Source organism: Azolla caroliniana, unplaced genomic scaffold, assembly GCF_043228905.1.
Source record: "Azolla caroliniana isolate FFs.n. ecotype wild unplaced genomic scaffold, voAzoCaro1.0.p SCAF_15, whole genome shotgun sequence".
NCBI classification, from domain to species: Eukaryota; Viridiplantae; Streptophyta; class Polypodiopsida; order Salviniales; family Salviniaceae; genus Azolla; species Azolla caroliniana.
The window spans coordinates 10,190,982-10,205,831 of record NW_028230450.1 but is presented as its reverse complement, the minus strand read 5'-3'; the positions used below and the strand labels follow the sequence as shown (position 1 = coordinate 10,205,831).

Below are 14,850 nucleotides of genomic sequence, written 5' to 3'. Positions count from 1 at the left end.
ACCACCATATCATCAATGCTTTCCTTCTTCCCTCGTATCCTCTACCACGTTATTGACCTTGGGGGGACAGCTGGTCATCCAAGAGGTTGGTTGGGCACATATCATCATATGGTCTCTCATTGGAGTGCACTCCTGGGTATTGCTGCCTATAAGCGGACGAATTCATTACAACCCCTGCAGATACGACGAAATCAAGTTTCGATTTTGATAGTCGGGTCAATGCTCCAAATGAGGTGTATGATCGATACTTCCAACACGAGCATGGCGTTGTATTATAGTGGTGAGTATTCCCGCCTGTCACACGGTTGACCCGGTTCGATCCCCGGCAACGGCCCCAAGGGCGGTGCGAATCTGATGTCATCTACTGAGGCATCGCCGCCTAGGATCCCGCACCACCATATCATCAATGCTTTCCTTCTTCCCTCGTATCCTCTACCACGTTATTGACGTTGGGTGGACAACTGGTCATCCATGAGGTTGGTTGGGCACATATCATCATATGGTCTCTCATTGGAGTGCACTCCTGGGTATTGCTGCCTATAAGCGGACGAATTCATTACAACCCCTGCAGATACGACAAAATCAAGTTTCGATTTTGATATTCGGGTCAATGCTCCAAATGAGGTGTATGATCGATACTTCCAACACGAGCATGGCGTTGTATTATAGTGGTGAGTATTCCCGCCTGTCACACGGTTGACCCGGTTCGATCCCCGGCAACGGCGCCAAGGGCGGTGCGAATCTGATGTCATCTGCTAAGGCATTGCCGCCTAGGATTCCGCACCACCATATCGTCAATGCTTTCTTTCTTCCCTCGTATCCTCTACCACGTTTAGGACCTTGGGGGGACAGTCGGTTGTCCACGAGGTTGGTTGGGCGCATATCATCATATGATCTCACCTTCGAGTGATCTCCTGGGTATTGCTGCCTATAAGCGGACGAATTCGTTGCAACCCCTGAAGATACGACGAAACCAGGTCTGGATTTTGACATTCGGGTCCATGCTCCAAAGGAGCTGTATGATCGATACTTCCAATACGAGCATGTCGTTATAGTATAGTGGTGAGTATTCCCGCCTGTCATGCGGGTGACCCGGGTTCGATCCCCGGCAACGGCACCAACGGCGGTGCAAATCTGTTGTCATCTAATGAGGCATTACTGCGTAGGATCCCGCACCACCATATCGTCAATGCTTTCTTTTTTCCCTCGTATCGTCTACCACGTTTAGAGGTTTGGGGGAACAGTCGGTTGTCCACGAGGTTCGTTGGGCACGTATCATGATCTGATCTCTCGTTCGAGTGCACTCCTGGGTATTGCTGCCTATAAGCGGACGAATTCGTTGCAACCCCTGTAGATACGACGAAACTGGGTCTTGATTTTGACATTTGGCTCCAAGCTCCAAATGAGGTGTATGATCGATACATCCAACAAGAGCATGTTGTTGTAGTATAGTGGTGAGTATTCCCACCTGTCACGCGGGTGACCCGGGCTCGATCCCCAACAACGGCCCCAAGGGCGGTGCGAATCTGATGTCATCTACAGAGGTATCGCCGCCTAGGATCCCGCACCGCCGTATCATCAATGCTTTCCTTCTTCCCTCGTATCCTCTACCACGTTTTCGACCTTGGGGGTATAGCTGGTCATCCACGAGGTTGGTTGGGCACATATCATGATATGGTCTCTCGTTGGAGTGCACTCCTGGGTATTGCTGCCTATAAGCAGACGAATTCGTTGCAACCCCTGAGGATAGAACGAAACCGGGTCTGGATTTTGACATTCGTGTCCAAGCTCCAAATGAGGTGTATAATCGATACTCCCAACACGAACATGTTGTTGTAGCATAGTGGTGAGTATTCCCGCCTCTCACGCGGGTGACCCCGGTCGATCCTCGGCAACAGCGCCAAGGGCGGTGCGAATCTGATGTTATCTACGAAGGCATTGCCGGCTCGGATCCCGCACCACCATATCGACAATGCTTTCCTTGTTCCCTTCTATCCTCTATCATGTTTAGAACCTTGGGGGGACAGTCGGTCGTCCACGAGGTTGGTTGGGCGCATATCATCATATGATCTGTCGTTCGAGTGCACTCCTGGGTACTGTGACCTATAAGCGCACAAATTCGTTGTAACCCCTGCAGATACGACGAAACAGAGTTTGGATTTTGATATTCGGGTCCATGCTACAAATGAGGTGTATGATCGATACTTCCAACACGAGCATGTCATTGTAGTATAGTGGTGAGTATTCCCGCCTGTCACACGGGTGACCCGGGTTCGATCCCCGGCAACGGCGCCGAGGGCGGTGAAAATTTGATGTCATCTACGAAGGTATTGCTGCCTAGGATCCCGAACCACCATATCGTCAATGCTTTCTTTCTTCCCTTGGATCCTCTACCAGGTTTAGGACCTTGGGGGGACAGTCGGTTGTCCACGAGGTTCGTTGGGTGCATATCATCATATGATCTCTCGTTCGAGTGCACTCCTGGGTATTGCGGCCTATAAGCGGACGTATTCGTTGCAACCCCTGAGGATACGATGAAACCAGGTCTGCATTTTGACATTCGGGTCCATGCTCCAAATGAGGTGTATGATCGATACTTCCAACATGAGCATGTCGTTGTAGTATTGTGGGCAGTATTCCCGCTTGTCACGCGGGTGACCCGAGTTCGATCCCCGGAAACGGCGCCAAGGGCGGTGCGAATCTGATGTCATCTACTAAGGCATTGCCGCCTCTGATACCGCACCACCATATCGACAATGCTTTCCTTCTTCCCTCGTATCCTCTACCACGTTTTTGACCTTGGGGGGACAGCTGGTCATCCATGAGGTTGGTTTGGGACATATCATCATATGGTCTCTCGTTGGAGTGCACTCTTGGGTATTGCTGCCTATAAGCGGACGAATTCGTTGCAACCCCTGTAGATACGACGAAACTGGGTCTAGATTTTGACATTTGGGTCCAAGCTCCAAATGAGGTGTATGATCGATAAATCCAACAAGAGCATGTTGTTGTAGTATAGTGGTGAGTATTCCCGCCTGTCACGCGGGTGACCCGGGCTCGATCCCGAACAACGGCCCCAAGGGCGGTGCGAATCTGATGTCATCTACTGAGGCATCGCCGCCTAGGATCCCGCACCACCATATCATCAATGCTTTCCTTCTTCCCTCGTATCCTCTACCACGTTATTGACCTTGGGGGGACAGCTGGTCATCCAAGAGGTTGGTTGGGCACATATCATCATATGGTCTCTCACTGGAGTGCACTCCTGGGTATTGCTGCCTATAAGCGGACGAATTCATTACAACCCCTGCAGATACGACGAAATCAAGTTTCGATTTTGATAGTCGGGTCAATGCTCCAAATGAGGTGTATGATCGATACTTCCAACACGAGCATGGCGTTGTATTATAGTGGTGAGTATTCCCGCCTGTCACACGGTTGACCCGGTTCGATCCCCGGCAACGGCCCCAAGGGCGATGCGAATCTGATGTCATCTACTGAGGCATCGCCGCCTAGGATCCCGCACCACCATATCATCAATGCTTTCCTTCTTCCCTCGTATCCTCTACCACGTTATTGACGTTGGGGGGACAACTGGTCATCCATGAGGTTGGTTGGGCACATATCATCATATGGTCTCTCATTGGAGTGCACTCCTGGGTATTGCTGCCTATAAGCGGACGAATTCATTACAACCCTTGCAGATACGACGAAATCAAGTTTCGATTTTGATATTCGGGTCAATGCTCCAAATGAGGTGTATGATCGATACTTCCAACACGAGCATGGCGTTGTATTATAGTGGTGAGTATTCCCGCCTGTCACACGGTTGACCCGGTTCGATCCCCGGCAACGGCGCCAAGGGCGGTGCGAATCTGATGTCATCTGCTAAGGCATTGCCGCCTAGGATTCCGCACCACCATATCGTCAATGCTTTCTTTCTTCCCTCGTATCCTCTACCACGTTTAGGACCTTGGGGGGACAGTCGGTTGTCCACGAGGTTGGTTGGGCGCATATCATCATATGATCTCACCTTCGAGTGATCTCCTGGGTATTGCTGCCTATAAGCGGACGAATTCGTTGCAACCCCTGAAGATACGACGAAACCAGGTCTGGATTTTGACATTCGGGTCCATGCTCCAAAGGAGCTGTATGATCGATACTTCCAATACGAGCATGTCGTTATAGTATAGTGGTGAGTATTCCCGCCTGTCATGCGGGTGACCCGGGTTCGATCCCCGGCAACGGCACCAACGGCGGTGCAAATCTGTTGTCATCTAATGAGGCATTACTGCGTAGAATCCCGCACCACCATATCGTCAATGCTTTCTTTTTTCCCTCGTATCGTCTACCACGTTTAGAGGTTTGGGGGAACAGTCGGTTGTCCACGAGGTTCGTTGGGCACGTATCTGTTGGGATTTCGGTCCCTCCGGATGGGATGTCCGGAGATGAATGACGGCAAGCCCGGTTCCGGTTACGGAGCCGGATGACGAATGTACCCGGAGAGAGATCCGGATGACGGCAAGCCCGGTTCCGGTTACGGAGCCGGATGACTGAAGACCCCGGTAACGGAGCCGGATGACGAATGTACCCGGAGAGAGATCCGGATGCGGGGACATATTTTGTGAATATGTTTTGCCAAGAGCCCTTTGAGGCTATATTTGTAAATAGCCCGAAAGTCATATGTGTATAAATATGACTTAGGGCAAACAGTTTTAATGTTGTTGCTCATTTTCTGTTTTCCACTAAGAGGGAGCGAAGTGAGAGCAGCCGAGAGAGAAAGAGAGAGAGAGAGAGAGAGGAAGAGGTCGTTGCCTCTGTGTATTACCGCCGCCTGTGGCGAAGACAGTGAACTCAAGGTTGTTGCCTTGTAGCTTCACCATTGTACATCTCTGTTCATAGTGATAGTTGGAGTTTGAGGACTCCCGTGGTTTTTCCCATTTAGGGTTTTCCACGCTAATCCCTGTGTCATCGTGTCTTTCTCTGTGTTTCCTATTTTCTGCTCCTTTGATTCGCAATTACTCGGTTGTGGCCGGGAGAAGAAGGTGAATCGGAGCGTCGATCCCCGACAAACTGGTATCAGAGCGACTGTTGCAGAAAATGGAAGGCGGCGGTAGCGGGCAGCCGGGGATGATGGTGCTGAATGCATAGAATTACGCCGACTGGAAGATCAAGATGGAGGATCTTCTGATTGTTCGAGACCTGTACGAACCGATCGACAGGTCGGAAATACCGAAGGGGGTACTTGAGTCGGAGTGGAAGCTCCTGAACCGGAAAGCCGTAGCGACGATCCGACAATATGTCGATGTAAGCGTCCTACAACATGTGGCGAACGACACCAACGCATATGAGATGTGGAAGAAGCTGTCGGGCCTCTACGAGAGGAAGAATGCGTTGAACCGGACCTCCCTGATGAGGAAGATAGTGAATCTCAAGTACCGGGACGGCGAGAGTATGGTGGAACACGTAAGCACGTTCATGGGATTCGTGAATCAGCTTGCGGCGATCAAGTTCCCGTTGGAGGATGCAATGCAAGCCATCATCCTGATGTGTACATTGCCGGACAGCTGGGAGAACTTGGTGGTGACTCTCAGCACCTCCTGCACGGAAGACAACTTGTCCCTACAAACGGTAAAGACAAGTATTTTGAACGAAGAAGCGCGTCGGAGAGATAAAGAACCGGCCTCCGACTCGAAGGCGCTGCTTACCGAATCGGAACGGGGAAGACAGTGGAACCGGAGTCCGCAAAGACGGGAGAAGTCGGGGACCCGGTCGCAGTCAAGAGGAAGGCCCACGTGCTTCCACTGTGGGAAGCCGGGGCACTTCCGGAAGAATTGTCGGCATTACCGAAAGGACAACGGAGCCGACGACACCGATTCGAAGAAGTCACCGGAGAGAAACGGTGCATACCGGGGAGCCACGGACCGGAGAGGTCCGGATCGGCGAGGGCAGGACCGGAAAGGAACGACGGCACTTGCGGCAAGTGAAGAAGAGATAATGCTCATTACCGAAGAGAGGGAGCTGAACCTTGCCGGTGAAGAGATGACCTGGGTGGTCGATTCCGGAGCATCGTTCCACCTGACCCCGGAGAAGAAATACTTCTCATCCTACACAGCCGGTGAGCATGGCTGTGTCCGGATGGGAAATGAAGGTACATGCCGGATTGCCGGCATAGGAGACGTGTGGCTGATGACATCAACTGGATGCAAGATGCTGCTGAAGGATGTTCGACACGTTCCGGAGGTCCGATTGAACCTGATCTCGGCCGGGAGGCTAGACGATGAAGGCTACACGGGCAGCATCCGGAACGGTGTCATGAAGTTCAGCAAGGGGAGCCTGATAGTGGCTCGGGCCCGGAAGGTCAACACACTATACCTGATGAATGCCCGGCTATGTCCGGAGGAGCTGAACGTGGCAGCCGACGCTGCCGGTGAGCTGTGGCACAAGAGACTGTGCCACATGAGTGAGAAGGGGATGAAGAGGCTTGCAGAAGACAACCTTATTCCAGTGAAGCATGTGCACCTGGAGAAGTGCACCGACTGCCTGGCCGGTAAGCAAAACCGGACCTCCTTCCACTCAAGGCCACCGACGAGACGTAGCGCACCATTGGAGCTGGTGCACACTGATGTGTGTCAGGTAGAAACGAAGTCACATGGCAGAGCCCAGTACTTCGTGACATTCATTGATGATCACAGCCGGAAGTTGTGGACGGCACCGTTGAAGACAAAGGACCAAGTATTGTCCGTCTTCAAAGAACTCCACGCGAGAGTGGAAAGGGAATCCGGCAAGAAGCTGAAAGCGATACGAGCGGATAACGGAGGGGAATACCGGGGGCAGTTCCAGGAGTACTGTCGCTCGAAGGGAATCCGGCTCGAGTTTACTGTGCCGAAGACGCCGGAACTGAACGGGCTGGCCGAGAGGATGAACCGGACCATAATGGAGAGGGTCCGGAGTATGCTGGCGCATGCGAAATTACCCAAGGGATTTTGGGCTGAGGCAATGTCGACGGCGACATATGTGATAAACCGATCACCCTCAGTACCTTTGGACGGAGACACGCCGCAGAGAGTGTGGACCGGTAGGGAAGTATCCTACCGGCATCTGAAGGTGTTCGGGTGTCTCGCATACGTGCATGTGGCAAAGGACCGGAGAGGAAAGCTAGATCCAAAGACCCGGCCATGCATATTCCTCGGTTACGGTGACGACGAGTTCGGCTACCGAGTATGGGACCCGGTCGACAAGAAGATATTCAGGAGTCGAGACATCATCTTCATGGAGGACAAGACACTCGCCGACTGGGAGTCGGAGAAGAAGATGAAGAGCTCCAAGTCGACCGGTGAGGATCAACTCTACGAGGGGCAGTCCCGACCGGCAAGGGACCGGTTAGCACTCGAGGATCCGGCCGAAGACGGTGAAGAAACAGAACCGGCCGAAGAAGATGAAAATGATACCGGTACCGGCCCCGATCCCGAAATGGATTCGGATGAAGAAGAATCGGAAGAACCGGTTACCGAAGCTCCGGAACGGAGATATCCTCTAAGAGAGAGAAGGGCCCCCCGGAGATTTCCGGAACCAGAGCACTTGCTGCTAACCGACGAGGGGGAGCCGGAGAGCTTTGAAGAAGCAAAGCATGACACCCAGAGCCGCAGGTGGTTGAGTGCCATGCAGGACGAGATGGATTCCCTGCATGAGAACCACACATATGAACTTGTGGAGTTGCCGAAAGGAAAACGGGCACTCCGTAACAAGTGGGTGTTCAAGCTGAAACCAGGAGATGCCGGAAACCCCCCGAGATACAAAGCCAGGATCGTGGTGAAGGGGTTTCAGCAGAAGAAGGGCGTCGACTTCGACGAGATATTTGCCCCGGTAGTAAAGATGACCTCCATCCGGACGGTGCTGAGCATAGCGGCAAGCATGGACCTCGAGGTAGATCAGATGGACGTGAAGACGGCATTCCTTCACGGTGACCTCGAAGAAGAGATCTACATGCAGCAACCGGAAGGATTCGAGAAGAAAGGGAAGGAGCACCTGGTATGCCGGTTGAAGAAGAGCCTTTACGGACTGAAGCAGGCTCCCCGGCAATGGTACCGGAAGTTCGACTCCTTCATGACCGACGAAGGGTACCTCAAAACGCAGTCCGACCACTGCGTGTTTGTGAAGAAGTTCGAAGGAGGAGACTCTCTAATACTCCTCCTGTACGTGGACGACATGTTGATCGTCGGACGGGACCAGGTCAAGATACGGACGCTGAAGAAAGCGCTTCACCGAACCTTCTCAATGAAGGACCTGGGTCCGGCGAGGCAAATACTAGGGATGCACATCATCCGGGACCGGAAGAAGAAGCAGTTGTGGCAGTCACAGGAGAAGTACGTGACAAAGGTGCTTCACCGGTTCAACATGTCGGAAGCAAAACCGGTCGGATCAACCCTACCGGCAAACTGCAAGTTGTCCAGCAAGCAAAGTCCCAAGACAAAGGCTGAAAAGGAGGATATGATGAAAGTGCCGTATGCCTCAGCCGTCGGGAGCTTGATGTACGCCATGGTGTGTACGAGACCGGACATCGGATACGCAGTCGGAGTGGTGAGCCGGTACATGAGCAATCCTGGCAAAGAGCATTGGAATGCGGTCAAGTGGTTACTCCGATACCTGAAGGGTACGGCAAACGTGTGCCTCCGATTCGGCTCCGGTAAGCCCGAACTCGACGGCTTCACCGACTCGCATATGTCGGCTGATACAGATACCAGCCGGTCCACATCAGGGTATGTGATGACGTATGCAGGGGGAGCTGTTTCATGGCAGTCGAGGCTGCAGAAGACGGTTGCGCTGTCAACCACGGAGGCGGAGTACATGGCGGCTGTTGAAGCCGGCAAGGAAATAATATGGATGAAGGACTTCATTAGAGAGCTCGGTATCCGGCAGGAGGAGTACCGACTCTACTGCGACAGTCAGAGTGCAATCCACCTTGCGAAGAACGCGGCCTATCACTCCCGGACGAAGCACATCCAGCGAAGATATCACTGGATCCGGGAAAGGATAGAAGACAAGGAGTTCGTGCTGACGAAGGTCCACACGGACCAGAACGGGTCGGATATGCTGACCAAGGTGCTCACACCCGACAAGCTGGAAGCATGCCAGAAGAGGATCGGACTGGAGAGACATCCCATGCCGAAGTGAAGGGGGAGTTTGTTGGGATTTCGGTCCCTCCGGATGGGATGTCCGGAGATGAATGACTGCAAGCCCGGTTCCGGTTACGGAGCCGGATGACGAATGTACCCGGAGAGAGATCCGGATGACGGCAAGCCCGGTTCCGATTACGGAGCCGGATGACTGAAGACCCCGGTAACGGAGCCGGATGACGAATGTACCCGGAGAGAGATCCGGATGCGGGGACATATTTTGTGAATATGTTTTGCCAAGAGCCCTTTGAGGCTATATTTGTAAATAGCCCGAAAGTCATATGTGTATAAATATGACTTAGGGCAAACAGTTTTAATGTTGTTGCTCATTTTCTGTTTTCCACTAAGAGGGAGCGAAGTGAGAGCAACCGAGAGAGAAAGAGAGAGAGAGAGAGAGAGGAAGAGGTCGTTGCCTCTGTGTATTACCGCCGCCTGTGGCGAAGACAGTGAACTCAAGGTTGTTGCCTTGTAGCTTCACCATTGTACATCTCTGTTCATAGTGATAGTTGGAGTTTGAGGACTCCCGTGGTTTTTCCCATTTAGGGTTTTCCACGCTAATCCCTGTGTCATCGTGTCTTTCTCTGTGTTTCCTATTTTCTGCTCCTTTGATTCGCAATTACTCGGTTGTGGCCGGGAGAAGAAGGTGAATCGGAGCGTCGATCCCCGACAGTATCATCATCTGATCTCTCGTTCGAGTGCACTCCTGGGTATTGCTGCCTATAAGCGGACGAATTCGTTGCAACCCCTGTAGATACGACGAAACTGGGTCTTGATTTTGACATTTGGGTCCAAGCTCCAAATGAGGTGTATGATCGATACATCCAACAAGAGCATGTTGTTGTAGTATAGTGGTGAGTATTCCCACCTGTCACGCGGGTGACCCGGGCTCGATCCCCAACAACGGCCCCAAGGGCGGTGCGAATCTGATGTCATCTACAGAGGCATCGCCGCCTAGGATCCCGCACCGCCGTATCATCAATGCTTTCCTTCTTCCCTCGTATCCTCTACCACGTTTTCGACCTTGGGGGTATAGCTGGTCATCCACGAGGTTGGTTGGGCACATATCATGATATGGTCTCTCGTTGGAGTGCACTCCTGGGTATTTCTGCCTATAAGCGGACGATTTCGTTGCAACCCCTACAGATACGACGAAACCGGGTCTGCATTTTGACATTCGGGTCCATGCTCCGAATGAGGTGTATGATCGATACATCCAACACGAGCATGTCGTTGTAGTATAGTGGTGAGTATTCCCGCCTGTCACGCGGGTGACCCGGGTTCGATCCCCGGAAACGGCGCCTAGGACCCCGCACCACCATATCATCAATGCTTTCCTTCATCCCTCGTATCCTCTACCACGTTTTTGACCTTGGGGGACAACTGGTCATGCACGAGGTTGGTTGGGCACATATCATCATATGGTCTCTCGTTGGAGTGCCCTCCTGGGCATTGCTGCCTTTAAGCGGACGATTTTGTTGCAACACCTATAGATACGACGAAACAGGGTCTGGATTTTGACATACGGGTGCATGCTCCAAATGAGGTGTTTGATCGATACATCCAACACGAGCATGTCATTGTAGTATAGTGGTGAGTATTCCCGCATGTCACGCGGGTGACCCAAGTTCGATCCCCGGCAACGGCGCCAAGGACGGTGCGAATCTAATGTCATCTACTAAGGCATCGCCGCCAAGGATCCCGAACCACCATATCGTCAACGCTCTCCTTCTTCCCTCGTATCCTTTACCCTGTTTTTGACCTTGGGGGGAGAGTCGGTCGTCCACGAGGTTGGTTGGGCACATACCATCATATGATCTCTGGTTCGAGTGCACTCCTGGGTATTGCTGCCTATAAGCGGACAAATTCGTTGCAATCCCTGCAGATACGACGAAACCGGGTCTGGATTTTGACATTCGGGTCCATGTTCCAAATCCCGCACCACCATATCGTCAATGCTTTCTTTTTTCCCTCGTATCCTCTACCACGTTTAGAACCTTGGGGGAACAGTCGGTTGTCCACCCATTTCGTTGGAGTATAGTGGTGAGTATTCCCGCCTGTCACGTGGATGACCCCGGTTCGATCCCCAGCAACGGCGCCAAGGGCGGTGCAAATCTGATGTCATCTACTATGGCTTTGCCGTCTCGGATCTCGCACCACCATATCGACAATGCTTTGCTTCTTCCCTTGTATCGTCTACCACGTTTTCCGCACCACCATATTGACAATGCTTTCCTTTTTCCAATGTATCCTCTACCACGTTTAGGACCTTGGGGGGACAGTCGGTCGTCCACGAGGTTGGTTGGGCGCATATCATCATATGATCTCTCGTTCGAAAGCACTCCTGGGTATTGCTGCCTATAAGCGGACAAATTCGTTGCAACCCTTGCAGATACGACAAAACCGACTTTGGATTTTGACATTCGGGTCCATGCTCGAAATGAGGTGTATGTTCGATACCCTAAGGCAATGCTGCCTAGGACTGCTTATAATCGGACGAATTCGTTGCAACCCTTGCAAATACGACGAAACCGACTTTGGATTTTGATATTCGGGTCCATGGTCGAAATGAGATGTATGATCGATACTTCGAACATGAACATGTCGTTGTAGTATAGTGGTGAGTATTCCCGCCTGTCACGCGGGTGACCCGGGTTCGATCCCCGGCAACGGCGCCAAGGACGGTGCGAATCTGATGTCATTTACTAAGGCATTGCTGCCTAGGATCCCGCACCAGCATATCATAAATGCTTTCTTTCTTCCCTCGTATCGTCTAGCACGTTTAGGACCTTGGGGGGACAGTCGGTCGTCCACGAGGTTGGTTGGGTGCATATCATCATATGATCTCTCGTTCGAGTGCACTCGTGGGTATTGCTGGCTATAAGCGGACGAATTCCTTGCAACCCCTACAGATATGACGAAACCGAGTTTGTATTTTGATATTCGGGTCCATGCTCCAAATGAGATGTCTGATCGATACTTCCAACATGAGAATATTGTTGTAATATAGTGGTAAGTATTCCCGCCTGTCACGCGGGTGACCCGGGTTTGATCCCCGGCAACGGCGCCAAGGGCGGTGCGAATTTGATGTCATCTACTAAGCCATTACTGCCTAGGATCCCGCACCACCATATCGACAATGTTTTCTTTCTTCCCTCGTATCCTCTACCACGTTTAGGACCTTGGGGGGACAGTCAGTCGTCCACGAGGTTGGTTGGGCGCATATCATCATATGATCTCTCGTTCGAGTGCACTCCTGGGTATTGCTGCCTATAAGCGGACGAATTCGTTGCAACCCCTGAGGATAGAACGAAACCGGGTCTGGATTTTGACATTCGTGTCCAAGCTCCAAATGAGGTGTATAATCGATACTCCCAACACGAACATGTTGTTGTAGCATAGTGGTGAGTATTCCCGCCTCTCACGCGGGTGACCCCGGTCGATCCTCGGCAACAGCGCCAAGGGCGGTGCGAATCTGATGTTATCTACTAAGGCATTGCCGGCTCGGATCCCGCACCACCATATCGACAATGCTTTCCTTGTTCCCTTCTATCCTCTACCATGTTTAGAACCTTGGGGGGACAGTCGGTCGTCCACGAGGTTGGTTGGGCGCATATCATCATATGATCTGTCGTTCGAGTGCACTCCTGGGTACTGTGACCTATAAGCGCACAAATTCGTTGTAACCCCTGCAGATACGACGAAACAGAGTTTGGATTTTGATATTCGGGTCCATGCTACAAATGAGGTGTATGATCGATACTTCCAACACGAGCATGTCATTGTAGTATAGTGGTGAGTATTCCCGCCTGTCACACGGGTGACCCGGGTTCGATCCCCGGCAACGGCGCCGAGGGCGGTGAAAATCTGATGTCATCTACGAAGGTATTGCTGCCTAGGATTCCGAACCACCATATCGTCAATGCTTTCTTTCTTCCCTTGGATCCTCTACCAGGTTTAGGACCTTGGGGGGACAGTCGGTTGTCCACGAGGTTCGTTGGGTGCATATCATCATATGATCTCTCGTTCGAGTGCACTCCTGGGTATTGCGGCCTATAAGCGGACGTATTCGTTGCAACCCGTGAGGATACGACGAAACCGGGTCTGCATTTTGACATTCGGGTCCATGCTCCAAATGAGGTGTATGATCGATACTTCCAACATGAGCATGTCGTTGTAGTATTGTGGGCAGTATTCCCGCTTGTCACGCGGGTGACCCGAGTTCGATCCCCGGAAACGGCGCCAAGGGCGGTGCGAATCTGATGTCATCTACTAAGGCATTGCCGCCTCTGATACCGCACCACCATATCGACAATGCTTTCCTTCTTCCCTTGTATCCTCTACCACGTTTAGGACCTTGGGGCGACAGTCGGTCATCCTCGAGGTTGGTTGGGCGCATATCATCATATGATCTCTCGTTGGAGTGCACTCCTGGGTATTGCTGCCTATAAGCGGACGAAGTCATTGCAACCCCTGCATATACGACGAAATCAAGTTTCGATTTTGATATTCGGGTCCATGCTCCAAATGAGGTGTATGATCGATACTTCCAACACGAGCATGTCGTTGTAGTATAGTGGTGAGTATTCCCGCCTGTCACGCGGGTGACCCGGGTTCGATCCCCGGCAACGGCGCCAAGTGCGGTGCGAATCTGATGTCATCTACTAAGGCATAGCCGCCTAGGATTCCGCACCACCATATCGTCAATGCTTTCTTTCTTCCCTCGTATCCTCTACCACGTTTAGGACCTTGGGGGGACAGTCAGTCGTCCACGAGGTTGGTTGGGCGCATATCATCATATGATCTCTCGTTCGAGTGATCTCCTGGGTATTGCTGCGTATAAGCAGACAAATTCGTTGATACCACGAAACTGGGTCTGGATTTTGACATTCGGGTCCATGCTCCAAATGAGGTGTATGATCGATACATCCAACAAGAGCATGTCATTGTAGTATAGTGGTGAGTATTCCGGGCTCTCCTGCGGGTGACCCTGGCTCGATCCCCGGCAACGGCGCCAAGGGTGGTGCGAATCTGATGTCATCTACTAAGGCATTGCCGCCTAGCATGCCGCACCACCATAATATCAATGCTTTACTTCTTCCCTCGTATCCTCTACCACGTTTTTGACCTTGGGGGGACAGTCGGTCGTTGACGAGGTTGGTTGGGCACATATGATCATATGGTCTCTCGTTGGAGTGCACTCCTGGGTATTGTTGCCTATAAGCGGACGAATTCGTTGCAACCCCTGCAGATACGACGAAACCGAGTTTGGATTTTTATATTCGGGCCCATGCTCCAAATGAGGTGGATGATCGATACTTCTAACACGAGCATGTGGTTGTAGTATAGTGGTGAGTATTCCTGCTTGTCACGCGGGTGAGCCGGGTTCGATCCCCGTCAACGGCGTCAAGGGCGGTGCGAATTTGATGTTATCTACTAAGGCATTGCCGCCTAGGATCCGGCACCGCCATATCGTGAATGCTTTACTTCTTCCCTTGTATCCTCTACCACTTTTAGTACCTTAGGGGGACAGGTGGTCGTCCACGAGGTTGGTTGGGCGCATATCATCATATGATATTTCGTTCGAGTGCACTATTGGGTATTGCCGCCCATAAGCGGACGAATTCGTTGCAACCTCTGGATTAAGGACGAAACAGTGCCTTATTTTCGACATTCG

General features: G+C 52.0%; 2 non-coding genes across 2 annotated transcripts; both read left to right on the top strand.

Annotated features, from left to right (window-relative positions):
* Positions 1 to 11,776: 11,776 nt before the first annotated feature.
* TRNAD-GUC (transfer RNA aspartic acid (anticodon GUC)) lies at positions 11,777 to 11,848 on the top strand. Its single transcript has one exon. It is a non-coding gene; the product is annotated as a tRNA-Asp (tRNA).
* A 1,887-nt stretch (positions 11,849 to 13,735) lies between these two features.
* TRNAD-GUC (transfer RNA aspartic acid (anticodon GUC)) lies at positions 13,736 to 13,807 on the top strand. Its single transcript has one exon. It is a non-coding gene; the product is annotated as a tRNA-Asp (tRNA).
* Positions 13,808 to 14,850: the final 1,043 nt, after the last annotated feature.